This window comes from Petromyzon marinus, chromosome 49 (assembly GCF_048934315.1).
Source record: "Petromyzon marinus isolate PM22_M1 ecotype Great Lakes invasive population chromosome 49, UKy_Petmar_22M1.pri1.0, whole genome shotgun sequence".
Classification (NCBI taxonomy): domain Eukaryota; kingdom Metazoa; phylum Chordata; class Hyperoartia; order Petromyzontiformes; family Petromyzontidae; genus Petromyzon; species Petromyzon marinus.
This window is the reverse complement of record NC_133715.1, coordinates 2,098,826-2,114,861: the sequence shown is the minus strand read 5'-3', so window position 1 is coordinate 2,114,861 and position 16,036 is coordinate 2,098,826. Positions and strand designations below refer to the sequence as shown.

At 42.7% G+C, this 16,036-nt stretch overlaps 8 non-coding genes across 8 annotated transcripts; all 8 read left to right on the top strand.

Moving 5' to 3' along the window:
- Nucleotides 1-108: 108 nt before the first annotated feature.
- Nucleotides 109-180, top strand: TRNAD-GUC (transfer RNA aspartic acid (anticodon GUC)). Its single transcript has one exon. It is a non-coding gene; the product is annotated as a tRNA-Asp (tRNA).
- A 1,425-nt stretch (nt 181-1,605) lies between these two features.
- On the top strand, nt 1,606-1,677 carry TRNAD-GUC (transfer RNA aspartic acid (anticodon GUC)). Its single transcript has one exon. It is a non-coding gene; the product is annotated as a tRNA-Asp (tRNA).
- A 1,425-nt stretch (nt 1,678-3,102) lies between these two features.
- On the top strand, nt 3,103-3,174 carry TRNAD-GUC (transfer RNA aspartic acid (anticodon GUC)). The gene has a single exon. It is a non-coding gene; the product is annotated as a tRNA-Asp (tRNA).
- Nucleotides 3,175-4,665: 1,491 nt separating this feature from the next.
- Nucleotides 4,666-4,737, top strand: TRNAD-GUC (transfer RNA aspartic acid (anticodon GUC)). Its single transcript has one exon. It is a non-coding gene; the product is annotated as a tRNA-Asp (tRNA).
- A 2,981-nt stretch (nt 4,738-7,718) lies between these two features.
- TRNAD-GUC (transfer RNA aspartic acid (anticodon GUC)) lies at nt 7,719-7,790 on the top strand. Its single transcript has one exon. It is a non-coding gene; the product is annotated as a tRNA-Asp (tRNA).
- Nucleotides 7,791-12,410: 4,620 nt separating this feature from the next.
- TRNAD-GUC (transfer RNA aspartic acid (anticodon GUC)) lies at nt 12,411-12,482 on the top strand. Its single transcript has one exon. It is a non-coding gene; the product is annotated as a tRNA-Asp (tRNA).
- Nucleotides 12,483-13,974: 1,492 nt separating this feature from the next.
- On the top strand, nt 13,975-14,046 carry TRNAD-GUC (transfer RNA aspartic acid (anticodon GUC)). The gene has a single exon. It is a non-coding gene; the product is annotated as a tRNA-Asp (tRNA).
- Nucleotides 14,047-15,470: 1,424 nt separating this feature from the next.
- Nucleotides 15,471-15,542, top strand: TRNAD-GUC (transfer RNA aspartic acid (anticodon GUC)). The gene has a single exon. It is a non-coding gene; the product is annotated as a tRNA-Asp (tRNA).
- Nucleotides 15,543-16,036: the final 494 nt, after the last annotated feature.

The following is a 16,036-nucleotide window of genomic DNA, read 5'->3' as shown; positions in this document are numbered from 1 at the left end:
TACTTAGAGCCCCAAGTGACATTAGTATTATTAGGGTTCAATATCTTAAGGGAGAGCGTTCCAGATAGCTGCAGAAGTGCCTTACTTTTTGCCAAAGGTCGCAGCCATTCCTCGATAGTATAGTGGTTAGTATCCCCGCCTGTCACGCGGGAGACCGGGGTTCAATTCCCCGTCGGGGAGAGCTGGTTTTTTCAACATTCGTTTTGTAAATGATATTTTTTTCCACTTACGTTAATATTATTTATGAAGGCTTGTTGTTCACTTCTGTCACATGATTTCCACCAATCATTAAATAAGCAGTGGATCTCAAAACACCTGTCAGTTTTATACCCAGCACATAATCACGTAATCTCACTTTATTACATGTGATTATATGATGGGTATACTATTGTTGATTTGATTACGTTATACATAATTTACTTATTGCCGATTCTGATGCATTGGCCATCTTGGTAGTTCTGGATCTTAGTGCTGCTTCTGATACTGTTTATACGTTTACGTTGTTAAATCGTCTTGAGATTTCTGTGGTCATCTCAAGGACTGCTGCTATCTGTTGGCTCATGCCATACAACAAAGAACAGTCTGTAACAATGGGCGACTGCTCACCTGATCGTGGCTTAGTGTCCTCTGGGGTTGCGCGGGGCTCTAGTTTGGGCCCTCTGTTGTTCAGCATGTATTTGCTACCGCTTGGTCACAATTTTTCGCCTTCATGGCTTAAATTTACACTTTTATACTCACGACTCACAGATTTATCTTAAGACTATGACTGACACCAAAGTTGTAGTTTCCGTACTCTATCACGTTGTCTTGCTGAGGTCAAGTCGTGGATCCATCTAAACTTTCTTAAATTAAGTTGTGGTAAGACAGAGATTATGTTTTTGAGCTCTCCCCATCAAGTGCATTCACTTTTTTCTGGTTTTATTATGGCCATGTACGGGAGTGTGAGGTCAGAAACGTGTTTGTTATCCTACACCCCAGTTTGACATTTGAAGCTCCCGTACCTAATATTACCCAAATCTAGTGCTGTTCCTTACTGGTTGGATTACTATAATGTCTTGCTTGAATGGGACCTGGACCTCCACTAGGTCGACTCGGCCTCAAATGAGGACCTGGTGCGGTGTGCAAACAATGCCAGTGGGGAGACAAAGGCAGCCGGGCGTGGCGCTGGCCACTCACAACCTCGTGTGCCGTGCCGGCCTTAATATGAGCTGCTAACTAACAGCACTTGCCCCAACAGTCCGTTAAGGCTATGCGGGGGATCTTTGCCTTTGTGCTATTGTTGTGACTCAATGCCCCTCTTCCGACGACGAACTGGCATCAGGACTCAATGTAAGTGAAAAGAAAAGTGTTTTCTATACAGTGTAACATGCAAATGTACAATTTTTTTACAATGCTTCCCTTTTTTGTTGAACGGAAACACATTTTATAACAATGACCGTACGGGCATTTTAATATAGTGCTTTTCTGTGGTCCAAATTACGAACGGGTCTAAGGAACGAATCAGTTTCGTAATCAGAGGAGTGCCGGTAATGTAACGGAATGTTTTATCTTTAATTTTCAACATTTATTTAGAGCCCCAAGTGACATTAGCATTATTACAGCCATTCCTCGATAGTATAGTGGTTAGTATCCCCGCCTGTCACGCGGGAGACCGGGGTTCAATTCCCCGTCGGGGAGAGCTGGTTTTTTCAACATTCGTTTTGTAAATGATATTTTTTTCCACTTACGTTAATATTATTTATGAAGGCTTGTTGTTCACTTCTGTCACATGATTTCCACCAATCATTAAATAAGCAGTGGATCTCAAAACACCTGTCAGTTTTATACCCAGCACATAATCACGTAATCTCACTTTATTACATGTGATTATATGATGGGTATACTATTGTTGATTTGATTACGTTATACATAATTTACTTATTGCCGATTCTGATGCATTGGCCATCTTGGTAGTTCTGGATCTTAGTGCTGCTTCTGATACTGTTTATACGTTTACGTTGTTAAATCGTCTTGAGATTTCTGTGGTCATCTCAAGGACTGCTGCTATCTGTTGGCTCATGCCATACAACAAAGAACAGTCTGTAACAATGGGCGACTGCTCACCTGATCGTGGCTTAGTGTCCTCTGGGGTTGCGCGGGGCTCTAGTTTGGGCCCTCTGTTGTTCAGCATGTATTTGCTACCGCTTGGTCACAATTTTTCGCCTTCATGGCTTAAATTTACACTTTTATACTCACGACTCACAGATTTATCTTAAGACTATGACTGACACCAAAGTTGTAGTTTCCGTACTCTATCACGTTGTCTTGCTGAGGTCAAGTCGTGGATCCATCTAAACTTTCTTAAATTAAGTTGTGGTAAGACAGAGATTATGTTTTTGAGCTCTCCCCATCAAGTGCATTCACTTTTTTCTGGTTTTATTATGGCCATGTACGGGAGTGTGAGGTCAGAAACGTGTTTGTTATCCTACACCCCAGTTTGACATTTGAAGCTCCCGTACCTAATATTACCCAAATCTAGTGCTGTTCCTTACTGGTTGGATTACTATAATGTCTTGCTTGAATGGGACCTGGACCTCCACTAGGTCGACTCGGCCTCAAATGAGGACCTGGTGCGGTGTGCAAACAATGCCAGTGGGGAGACAAAGGCAGCCGGGCGTGGCGCTGGCCACTCACAACCTCGTGTGCCGTGCCGGCCTTAATATGAGCTGCTAACTAACAGCACTTGCCCCAACAGTCCGTTAAGGCTATGCGGGGGATCTTTGCCTTTGTGCTATTGTGGTGACTCAATGCCCCTCTTCCGACGACGAACTGGCATCAGGACTCAATGTAAGTGAAAAGAAAAGTGTTTTCTATACAGTGTAACATGCAAATGTACAATTTTTTTACAATGCTTCCCTTTTTTGTTGAACGGAAACACATTTTATAACAATGACCGTACGGGCATTTTAATATAGTGCTTTTCTGTGGTCCAAATTACGAACGGGTCTAAGGAACGAATCAGTTTCGTAATCAGAGGAGTGCCGGTAATGTAACGGAATGTTTTATCTTTAATTTTCAACATTTATTTAGAGCCCCAAGTGACATTAGCATTATTACAGCCATTCCTCGATAGTATAGTGGTTAGTATCCCCGCCTGTCACGTGGGAGACCGGGGTTCAATTCCCCGTCGAGGAGAGCAGGTTTTTTCAACATTCGTTTTGTAAATTATATTTTTTTCCACTTACGTTAATATTATTTATGAAGGCTTGTTGTTCACTTCTGTCAGATGATTTCCACCAATCATTAAATAAGCAGTGGATCTCAAAACACCTGTCAGTTTTATACCCAGCACATAATTACGTCACCTCACTTTATTGCATGTGATTATATGATGGGTATACTATTTTTATTTGATTACGTTATACATAATTTACTTATTGCCGATTGTGGTGCATTGGCCATCTTCGTAGTTCTGGATCTTAGTGCTGCTTCTGATACTGTTGATACGTTTACGTTGTTAAATCGTCTTGAGACTTCTGTGGACATCTCAGGGACTGCTGCTATCTGTTGGCTCATGCCATACAACAAAGAGCAGTCTGACTCAATGGGCGACTGCTCACCTGATCACGGCTTAGTGTCCTCAGGGGTTGCTCGGGGCTCTAGTTTGGGCCCTCTGTTGTTCAGCCTCTATTTCCTACCGCTTGGCCACAATTATTCGTCTTCATGGCTTGAATCTACACTTTTATACTCACGATTCACAGATTTATCTTAAGACTATGACTGACACCAAAGTTGTAGTTTCCGTACTATATCACGTTGTCTTGCTGAGGTCAAGTCGTGGATGCATCTAAACTTTCGTAAATTAAGTTGTGGTAAGACAGAGATTATGTTTTTGAGCTCTCCCCATCAAGTGCATTCACTTTTTTCTGGTTTTATTATGGCCATGTACGGGAGTGTGAGGTTAGAAACGTGGGTGTTATCCTACACCCCAGTTTGACATTTTAAGCTGACGTATGTACTATTACCCAAATCTAGTGCTATTCCTTACTGGTTGGATTGCTAAAATGCCTTGCTTGAATTGGACCTGGACCTCCACTAGGTCGACTCGGCCTCAAATGAGGACCTGGCGCGGTGTGCAAACAATGCTAGTGGGGAGACAAAGGCAGCCGGGCGTGGCGCTGGCCACTCACCCCCTCGTGTGCCGTGCCGGCCTTAATATGAGCTGGTAACTTACAGCACTTGCCCCAACAGTCCGTTAAGGCTATGCGGGGGATCTTTGCCTTTGTGCAATTATGGTGACTCAATGCCCCTCTTCCGACGACGAACTAGCATCAGGACTCAATGTAAGTGAAGAGAAAAGTGTTTTCTATACAGTGTAACATGCAAATGTACAATTTTTTACAATGCTTCCCTTTTTTGTTGAACGGAAACACATTTTATAACAATGACCGTACGGGCATTTTAATATAGTGCTTTTCTGTGGTCGAAATTACGAACGGATCTCAGGAACGAATTAGTTTCGTAATCAGAGGAGTGCCGGTAATGTAACGGAATGTTTTATCTTTAATTTTCAACATTTACTTAGAGCCCCAAGTGACATTAGCATTATTAGGGTTCAATATCTTAAGGGAGAGCGTTCCAGATAGCTGCAGAAGTGCCTTACTTTTTGCCAAAGGTCGCAGCCATTCCTCGATAGTATAGTGGTTAGTATCCCCGCCTGTCACGCGGGAGACCGGGGTTCAATTCCCCGTCGGGGAGAGCAGGTTTTTTCAACATTCGTTTTGTAAATTATATTTTTTTCCACTTACGTTAATATTATTTATGAAGGCTTGTTGTTCACTTCTGTCACATGATTTCCACCAATCATTAAATAAGCAGCGGATCTCAAAACACCTGTCAGTTTTATACCCAGCACATAATCACATAATCTCACTTTATTACATGTGATTATATGATGGGTATACTATTGTTGATTTGATTACGTTATACATAATTTACTTATTGCCGATTCTGATGCATTGGCCATCTTGGTAGTTCTGGATCTTAGTGCTGCTTCTGATACTGTTTATACGTTTACGTTGTTAAATCGTCTTGAGACTTCTGTGGACATCTCAGGGACTGCTGCTATCTGTTGGCTCATGCCATACAACAAAGAGCAGTCTGACTCAATGGGCGACTGCTCACCTGATCACGGCTTAGTGTCCTCAGGGGTTGCTCGGGGCTCTAGTTTGGACCCTCTGTTGGTCAGCCTCTATTTCCTACCGCTTGGTCACAATTATTCGTCTTCATGGCTTAAATCTACACTTTTATACTCACGATTCACAGATTTATCTTAAGACTATGACTGACACCAAAGTTGTAGTTTCCGTACTATATCACGTTGTCTTGCTGAGGTCAAGTCGTGGATGCATCTAAACTTTCTTAAATTAAGTTGTGGTAAGACAGAGATTATGTTTTTGAGCTCTCCCCATCAAGTGCATTCACTTTTTTCTGGTTTTATTATGGCCATGTACGCGAGTGTGAGGTCAGAAACGTGGGTGTTATCCTACACCCCAGTTTGACATTTTAAGCTGACGTACGTACTATTACCCAAATCTAGTGCTATTCCTTACTGGTTGGATTACTATAATGCCTTGCTTGAATGGGACCTGGACCTCCACTAGGTCGACTCGGCCTCAAATGAGGACCTGGCGCGGTGTGCAAACAATGCTAGTGGGGAGACAAAGGCAGCCGGGCGTGGCGCTGGCCACTCACACCCTCGTGTGCCGTGCCGGCCTTAAAATGAGCTGGTAACTAACAGCACTTGCCCCAACAGTCCGTTAAGGCTATGCGGGGGATTTTTGCCTTTGTGCAATTGTGGTGACTCAATGCCCCTCTTCCGACGACGAACTAGCATCAGGACTCAATGTAAGTGAAAAGAAAAGTGGTTTCTATACAGTGTAACATGCAAATGCACAATTTTTTACAATGCTTCCCTTGTTTGTTGAACGGAAACACATTTTATAACAATGACCGTACGGGCATTTTAATATAGTGCTTTACTGTGGTCCAAATTACGAACGGGTCTCAGGAACGAATTAGTTTCGTAATCAGAGGAGTGCCGGTAATGTAACGGAATGTTTTATCTTTAATTTTCAACATTTATTTAGAGCCCCAAGTGACATTAGCATTATTAGGGTTCAATATCTTAAGGGAGAGCGTTCCAGATAGCTGCAGAAGTGCCTTACATTTTGCCAAAGCTAGCAGCCATTCCTCGATAGTATAGTGGTTAGTATCCCCGCCTTTTTTTCCACGTACGTTAATATTATTTATGAAGGCTTGCTGTTCACTTCTGTCACATGATTTCCACCAATCATTAAATAGGCAGTGGATCTCAAAATACCTGTCAGTTTTATACACAGCACATGATCATGTAATCTCACTTTATTACATGTGATTATATGATGGGTATACTATTGTTGATTTGATTACGTTATAAATGATTTACTTATTGCCGATTCTGGTGCATTGGCCATCTTGGTAGTTCTGGATCTTAGTGCTGCTTCTGATACTGTTGATACGTTTACGTTGTTAAATCGTCATGAGACTTCTGTGGACATCTCAGGGACTGCTGCTATCTGTTGGCTCATGCCATACAACAAAGAGCAGTCTGACTCAATGGGCGACTGCTCACCTGATCACGGCTTAGTGTCCTCAGGGGTTGCTCGGGGCTCTAGTTTGGGCCCTCTGTTGTTCAGCCTCTATTTCCTACCGCTTGGTCACAATTATTCGTCTTCATGGCTTAAATCTACACTTTTATACTCACGATTCACAGATTTATCTTAAGACTATGACTGACACCAAAGTTGTAGTTTCCGTACTATATCACGTTGTCTTGCTGAGGTCAAGTCGTGGATGCATCTAAACTTTCTTAAATTAAGTTGTGGTAAGACAGAGATTATGTTTTTGAGCTCTCCCCATCAAGTGCATTCACTTTTTTCTGGTTTTATTATGGCCATGTACGCGAGTGTGAGGTCAGAAACGTGGGTGTTATCCTACACCCCAGTTTGACATTTTAAGCTGACGTACGTACTATTACCCAAATCTAGTGCTATTCCTTACTGGTTGGATTACTATAATGCCTTGCTTGAATGGGACCTGGACCTCCACTAGGTCGACTCGGCCTCAAATGAGGAGCTGGCGCGGTGTGCAAACAATGCTAGTGGGGAGACAAAGGCAGCCGGGCGTGGCGCTGGCCACTCACACCCTCGTGTGCCGTGCCGGCCTTAAAATGAGCTGGTAACTAACAGCACTTGCCCCAACAGTCCGTTAAGGCTATGCGGGGGATTTTTGCCTTTGTGCAATTGTGGTGACTCAATGCCCCTCTTCCGACGACGAACTAGCATCAGGACTCAATGTAAGTGAAAAGAAAAGTGGTTTCTATACAGTGTAACATGCAAATGTAATTTTTTTTACAATGCTTCCCTTTTTTGTTGAACTTAAACACATTTTATAACAATGACCGTACGGGCATTTTAATATAGTGCTTTACTGTGGTCCAAATTACGAACGGGTCTCAGGAACGAATTCGTTTCGTAATCAGAGAAGTGCCGGTAATGTAACAGAATGTTTTATCTTTAATTTTCAACATTTATTTAGAGCCCCAAGTGACATTCGCATTATTAGGGTTCAATATCTTAAGGGAGAGCGTTCCAGATAGCTGCAGAAGTGCCTTACATTTTGCCAAAGCTAGCAGCCATTCCTCGATAGTATAGTGGTTAGTATCCCCGCCTGTCACGCGGGAGACCGGGGTTCAATTCCCCGTCGGGGAGAGAAGGTTTTTTCAACATTCCTTTTTTAAATTACATTTTTTTCCACGTACGTTAATATTATTTATGAAGGCTTGCTGTTCACTTCTGTCACATGATTTCCACCAATCATTAAATAGGCAGTGGATCTCAAAATACCTGTCAGTTTTATACACAGCACATGATCATGTAATCTCACTTTATTACATGTGATTATATGATGGGTATACTATTGTTGATTTGATTACGTTATAAATGATTTACTTATTGCCGATTCTGGTGCATTGGCCATCTTGGTAGTTCTGGATCTTAGTGCTGCTTCTGATACTGTTGATACGTTTACGTTGTTAAATCGTCATGAGACTTCTGTGGACATCTCAGGGACTGCTGCTATCTGTTGGCTCATGCCATACAACAAAGAGCAGTCTGACTCAATGGGCGACTGCTCACCTGATCACGGCTTAGTGTCCTCAGGGGTTGCTCGGGGCTCTAGTTTGGGCCCTCTGTTGTTCAGCCTCTATTTCCTACCGCTTGGTCACAATTATTCGTCTTCATGGCTTAAATCTACACTTTTATACTCACGATTCACAGATTTATCTTAAGACTATGACTGACACCAAAGTTGTAGTTTCCGTACTATATCACGTTGTCTTGCTGAGGTCAAGTCGTGGATGCATCTAAACTTTCTTAAATTAAGTTGTGGTAAGACAGAGATTATGTTTTTGAGCTCTCCCCATCAAGTGCATTCACTTTTTTCTGGTTTTATTATGGCCATGTACGCGAGTGTGAGGTCAGAAACGTGGGTGTTATCCTACACCCCAGTTTGACATTTTAAGCTGACGTACGTACTATTACCCAAATCTAGTGCTATTCCTTACTGGTTGGATTACTATAATGCCTTGCTTGAATGGGACCTGGACCTCCACTAGGTCGACTCGGCCTCAAATGAGGAGCTGGCGCGGTGTGCAAACAATGCTAGTGGGGAGACAAAGGCAGCCGGGCGTGGCGCTGGCCACTCACACCCTCGTGTGCCGTGCCGGCCTTAAAATGAGCTGGTAACTAACAGCACTTGCCCCAACAGTCCGTTAAGGCTATGCGGGGGATTTTTGCCTTTGTGCAATTGTGGTGACTCAATGCCCCTCTTCCGACGACGAACTAGCATCAGGACTCAATGTAAGTGAAAAGAAAAGTGGTTTCTATACAGTGTAACATGCAAATGTAATTTTTTTTACAATGCTTCCCTTTTTTGTTGAACTTAAACACATTTTATAACAATGACCGTACGGGCATTTTAATATAGTGCTTTACTGTGGTCCAAATTACGAACGGGTCTCAGGAACGAATTCGTTTCGTAATCAGAGAAGTGCCGGTAATGTAACAGAATGTTTTATCTTTAATTTTCAACATTTATTTAGAGCCCCAAGTGACATTCGCATTATTAGGGTTCAATATCTTAAGGGAGAGCGTTCCAGATAGCTGCAGAAGTGCCTTACATTTTGCCAAAGCTAGCAGCCATTCCTCGATAGTATAGTGGTTAGTATCCCCGCCTGTCACGCGGGAGACCGGGGTTCAATTCGCCGTCGGGGAGAGAAGGTTTTTTCAACATTCCTTTTTTAAATTACATTTTTTTCCACGTACGTTAATATTATTTATGAAGGCTTGCTGTTCACTTCTGTCACATGATTTCCACCAATCATTAAATAGGCAGTGGATCTCAAAATACCTGTCAGTTTTATACACAGCACATGATCATGTAATCTCACTTTATTACATGTGATTATATGATGGGTATACTATTGTTGATTTGATTACGTTATAAATGATTTACTTATTGCCGATTCTGGTGCATTGGCCATCTTGGTAGTTCTGGATCTTAGTGCTGCTTCTGATACTGTTGATACGTTTACGTTGTTAAATCGTCATGAGACTTCTGTGGACATCTCAGGGACTGCTGCTATCTGTTGGCTCATGCCATACAACAAAGAGCAGTCTGTCTCAATGGGCGACTGCTCACCTGATCGTGGCTTAGTGTCCTCTGGGGTTGCGCGGGGCTCTAGTTTGGGCCCTCTGTTGTTCAGCCTCTATTTCCTACCGCTTGGTCACAATTATTCGTCTTCGTGGCTTAAATCTACACTTTTATACTCACGATTCACAGATTTATCTTAAGACTATGACTGACACCAAAGTTGTAGTTTCCGTACTATATCACGTTGTCTTGCTGAGGTCAAGTCGTGGATGCATCTAAACTTTCTTAAATTAAGTTGTGGTAAGACAGAGATTATGTTTTTGAGCTCTCCCCATCAAGTGCATTCACTTTTTTCTGGTTTTATTATGGCCATGTACGCGAGTGTGAGGTCAGAAACGTGGGTGTTATCCTACACCCCAGTTTGACATTTTAAGCTGACGTACGTACTATTACCCAAATCTAGTGCTATTCCTTACTGGTTGGATTACTATAATGCCTTGCTTGAATGGGACCTGGACCTCCACTAGGTCGACTCGGCCTCAAATGAGGAGCTGGCGCGGTGTGCAAACAATGCTAGTGGGGAGACAAAGGCAGCCGGGCGTGGCGCTGGCCACTCACACCCTCGTGTGCCGTGCCGGCCTTAAAATGAGCTGGTAACTAACAGCACTTGCCCCAACAGTCCGTTAAGGCTATGCGGGGGATTTTTGCCTTTGTGCAATTGTGGTGACTCAATGCCCCTCTTCCGACGACGAACTAGCATCAGGACTCAATGTAAGTGAAAAGAAAAGTGGTTTCTATACAGTGTAACATGCAAATGTAATTTTTTTTACAATGCTTCCCTTTTTTGTTGAACTTAAACACATTTTATAACAATGACCGTACGGGCATTTTAATATAGTGCTTTACTGTGGTCCAAATTACGAACGGGTCTCAGGAACGAATTCGTTTCGTAATCAGAGAAGTGCCGGTAATGTAACAGAATGTTTTATCTTTAATTTTCAACATTTATTTAGAGCCCCAAGTGACATTCGCATTATTAGGGTTCAATATCTTAAGGGAGAGCGTTCCAGATAGCTGCAGAAGTGCCTTACATTTTGCCAAAGCTAGCAGCCATTCCTCGATAGTATAGTGGTTAGTATCCCCGCCTGTCACGCGGGAGACCGGGGTTCAATTCGCCGTCGGGGAGAGAAGGTTTTTTCAACATTCCTTTTTTAAATTACATTTTTTTCCACGTACGTTAATATTATTTATGAAGGCTTGCTGTTCACTTCTGTCACATGATTTCCACCAATCATTAAATAGGCAGTGGATCTCAAAATACCTGTCAGTTTTATACACAGCACATGATCATGTAATCTCACTTTATTACATGTGATTATATGATGGGTATACTATTGTTGATTTGATTACGTTATAAATGATTTACTTATTGCCGATTCTGGTGCATTGGCCATCTTGGTAGTTCTGGATCTTAGTGCTGCTTCTGATACTGTTGATACGTTTACGTTGTTAAATCGTCATGAGACTTCTGTGGACATCTCAGGGACTGCTGCTATCTGTTGGCTCATGCCATACAACAAAGAGCAGTCTGTCTCAATGGGCGACTGCTCACCTGATCGTGGCTTAGTGTCCTCTGGGGTTGCGCGGGGCTCTAGTTTGGGCCCTCTGTTGGTCAGCCTCTATTTCCTACCGCTTGGTCACAATTATTCGTCTTCGTGGCTTAAATCTACACTTTTATACTCACGATTCACAGATTTATCTTAAGACTATGACTGACACCAAAGTTGTAGTTTCCGTACTATATCACGTTGTCTTGCTGAGGTCAAGTCGTGGATGCATCTAAACTTTCTTAAATTAAGTTGTGGTAAGACAGAGATTATGTTTTTGAGCTCTCCCCATCAAGTGCATTCACTTTTTTCTGGTTTTATTATGGCCATGTACGCGAGTGTGAGGTCAGAAACGTGGGTGTTATCCTACACCCCAGTTTGACATTTTAAGCTGACGTACGTACTATTACCCAAATCTAGTGCTATTCCTTACTGGTTGGATTACTATAATGCCTTGCTTGAATGGGACCTGGACCTCCACTAGGTCGACTCGGCCTCAAATGAGGACCTGGCGCGGTGTGCAAACAATGCCAGTGGGGAGACAAAGGCAGCCGGGCGTGGCGCTGGCCACTCACACCCTCGTGTGCCGTGCCGGCTTTAAAATGAGCTGGTAACTAAAAGCAATTGCCCCAACAGTCCGTTAAGGCTATGCGGGGGATTTTTGCCTTTGTGCAATTGTGGTGACTCAATGCCCCTCATCCGACGACGAACTAGCATCAGGACTCAATGTAAGTGAAAAGAAAAGTGGTTTCTATACAGTGTAACATGCAAATGTACAATTTTTTACAATGCTTCCCTTTTTTGTTGAACGGAAACACATTTTATAACAATGACCGTACGGGCATTTTAATATAGTGCTTTACTGTGGTCCAAATTACGAACGGGTCTCAGGAACGAATTCGTTTCGTAATCAGAGGAGTGCCGGTAATATAACGGAATGTTTTATCTTTAATTTTCAACATTTATTTAGAGCCCCAAGTGACATTAGCATTATTAGGGTTCAATATCTTAAGGGAGAACGTTCCAGATAGCTGCAGAAGTGCCTTACATTTTGCCAAAGCTCGCAACCATTCCTCGATAGTATAGTGGTTAGTATCCCCGCCTGTCACGCGGGAGACCGGGGTTCAATTCCCCGTCGGGGAGAGCAGGTTTTTTCAACATTCGTTTTTTAAATTACATTTTTTTCCACGTACGTTAATATTATTTATGAAGGCTTGCTGTTCACTTCTGTCACATGATTTCCACCAATCATTAAATAGGCAGTGGATCTCAAAATACCTGTCAGTTTTATACCCAGCACATAATTACGTCATCTCACTTTATTGCATGCGATTATATGATGGGTATACTCTTGTTGATTTGATTACGTTATACATAATTTGCTTATTGCCGATTCTGGTGCATTGGCCATCTTGGTAGTTCTGGATCTTAGTGCTGCTTCTGATACTGTTGATACGTTTACGTTGTTAAATCGTCTTGAGACTTCTGTGGACATCTCAGGGACTGCTGCTATCTGTTGGCTCATGCCATACAACAAAGAGCAGTCTGTCTCAATGGTCGACTGCTCACCTGATCGCGGCTTAGTGTCCTCAGGGGTTGCTCGGGGCTCTAGTTTGGGCCCTCTGTTGTTCAGCCTCTATTTCCTACCGCTTGGCCACAATTATTCGTCTTCATGGCTTAAATCTACACTTTTATACTCACGATTCACAGATTTATCTTAAGACTATGACTGACACCAAAGTTGTAGTTTCCGTACTATATCACGTTGTCTTGCTGAGGTCAAGTCGTGGATGCATCTAAACTTTCTTAAATTAAGTTGTGGTAAGACAGAGATTATGTTTTTGAGCTCTCCCCATCAAGTGCATTCACTTTTTTCTGGTTTTATTATGGCCATGTACGCGAGTGTGAGGTCAGAAACGTGGGTGTTATCCTACACCCCAGTTTGACATTTTAAGCTGACGTACGTACTATTACCCAAATCTAGTGCTATTCCTTACTGGTTGGATTACTATAATGCCTTGCTTGAATGGGACCTGGACCTCCACTAGGTCGACTCGGCCTCAAATGAGGAGCTGGCGCGGTGTGCAAACAATGCTAGTGGGGAGACAAAGGCAGCCGGGCGTGGCGCTGGCCACTCACACCCTCGTGTGCCGTGCCGGCCTTAAAATGAGCTGGTAACTAACAGCACTTGCCCCAACAGTCCGTTAAGGCTATGCGGGGGATTTTTGCCTTTGTGCAATTGTGGTGACTCAATGCCCCTCTTCCGACGACGAACTAGCATCAGGACTCAATGTAAGTGAAAAGAAAAGTGGTTTCTATACAGTGTAACATGCAAATGTACAATTTTTTACAATGCTTCCCTTTTTTGTTGAACTTAAACACATTTTATAACAATGACCGTACGGGCATTTTAATATAGTGCTTTACTGTGGTCCAAATTACGAACGGGTCTCAGGAACGAATTCGTTTCGTAATCAGAGGAGTGCCGGTAATGTAACGGAATGTTTTATCTTTAATTTTCAACATTTATTTAGAGCCCCAAGTGACATTAGCATTATTAGGGTTCAATATCTTAAGGGAGAACGTTCCAGATAGCTGCAGAAGTGCCTTACATTTTGCCAAAGCTCGCAACCATTCCTCGATAGTATAGTGGTTAGTATCCCCGCCTGTCACGCGGGAGACCGGGGTTCAATTCCCCGTCGGGGAGAGCAGGTTTTTTCAACATTCGTTTTTTAAATTACATTTTTTTCCACGTACGTTAATATTATTTATGAAGGCTTGCTGTTCACTTCTGTCACATGATTTCCACCAATCATTAAATAGGCAGTGGATCTCAAAATACCTGTCAGTTTTATACCCAGCACATAATTACGTCATCTCACTTTATTGCATGCGATTATATGATGGGTATACTCTTGTTGATTTGATTACGTTATACATAATTTGCTTATTGCCGATTCTGGTGCATTGGCCATCTTGGTAGTTCTGGATCTTAGTGCTGCTTCTGATACTGTTGATACGTTTACGTTGTTAAATCGTCTTGAGACTTCTGTGGACATCTCAGGGACTGCTGCTATCTGTTGGCTCATGCCATACAACAAAGAGCAGTCTGTCTCAATGGTCGACTGCTCACCTGATCGCGGCTTAGTGTCCTCAGGGGTTGCTCGGGGCTCTAGTTTGGGCCCTCTGTTGTTCAGCCTCTATTTCCTACCGCTTGGCCACAATTATTCGTCTTCATGGCTTAAATCTGCACTTTTATACTCACGATTCACAGATTTATCTTAAGACTATGACTGACACCAAAGTTGTAGTTTCCGTACTATATCACGTTGTCTTGCTGAGGTCAAGTCGTGGATCCATCTAAACTTTCGTAAATTAAGTTGTGGTAAGACAGAGATTATGTTTTTGAGCTCTCCCCATCAAGTGCATTCACTTTTTCTGGTTTTATTATGGCCATGTACGCGAGTGTGAGGTCAGAAACGTGGGTTTTATCCTACACCCCAGTTTGACATTTTAAGCTGACGTACGTACTATTACCCAAATCTAGTGCTATTCCTTACTGGTTGGATTACTATAATGCCTTGCTTGAATGGGACCTGGACCTCCACTAGGTCGACTCGGCCTCAAATGAGGACCTGGCGCGGTGTGCAAACAATGCCAGTGGGGAGACAAAGGCAGCCGGGCGTGGCGCTGGCCACTCACACCCTCGTGTGCCGTGCCGGCCTTAAAATGAGCTGGTAACTAAAAGCACTTGCCCCAACAGTCCGTTAAGGCTATGTGGGGGATTTTTGCCTTTGTGCAATTGTGGTGACTCAATGCCCCTCTTCCGACGACGAACTAGCATCAGGACTCAATGTAAGTGAAAAGAAAAGTGGTTTCTATACAGTGTAACATGCAAATGTACAATTTTTTTACAATGCTTCCCTTTTTTGTTGAACGGAAACACATTTTATAACAATGACTGTACGGGCATTTTAATATAGTGCTTTACTGTGGTCCAAATTACGAACGGGTCTCAGGAACGAATCAGTTTCGTAATCAGAGGAGTGCCGGTAATGTAACGGAATGTTTTATCTTTAATTTTCAACATTTATTTAGAGCCCCAAGTGACATTAGCTTTATTATAGCCATTCCTCGATAGTATAGTGGTTAGTATCCCCGCCTGTCACGCGGGAGACCGGGGTTCAATTCCCCGTCGGGGAGAGCAGGTTATTTCAACATTCGTTTTGTAAATTATATTTTCTTCCACTTACGTTAATATTATTTATGAAGGCTTGTTGTTCACTTCTGTCACATGATTTCCACCAATCATTAAATAAGCAGTGGATCTCAAAACACCTGTCAGTTTTATACCCAGCACATAATCACGTAATCTCACTTTATTACATGTGATTATATGATGGGTATACTATTGTTGATTTGATTACGTTATACATAATTTACTTATTGCCGATTCTGATGCATTGGCCATCTTGGTAGTTCTGGATCTTAGTGCTGCTTCTGATACTGTTTATACGTTTACGTTGTTAAATCGTCTTGAGACTTCTGTGGACATCTCAGGGACTGCTGCTATCTGTTGGCTCATGCCATACAACAAAGAGCAGTCTGACTCAATGGGCGACTGCTCACCTGATCACGGCTTAATTTTCTCAGGGGTTGCTCGGGGCTCTAGTTTGGGCCCTCTGTTGTTCAGCCTC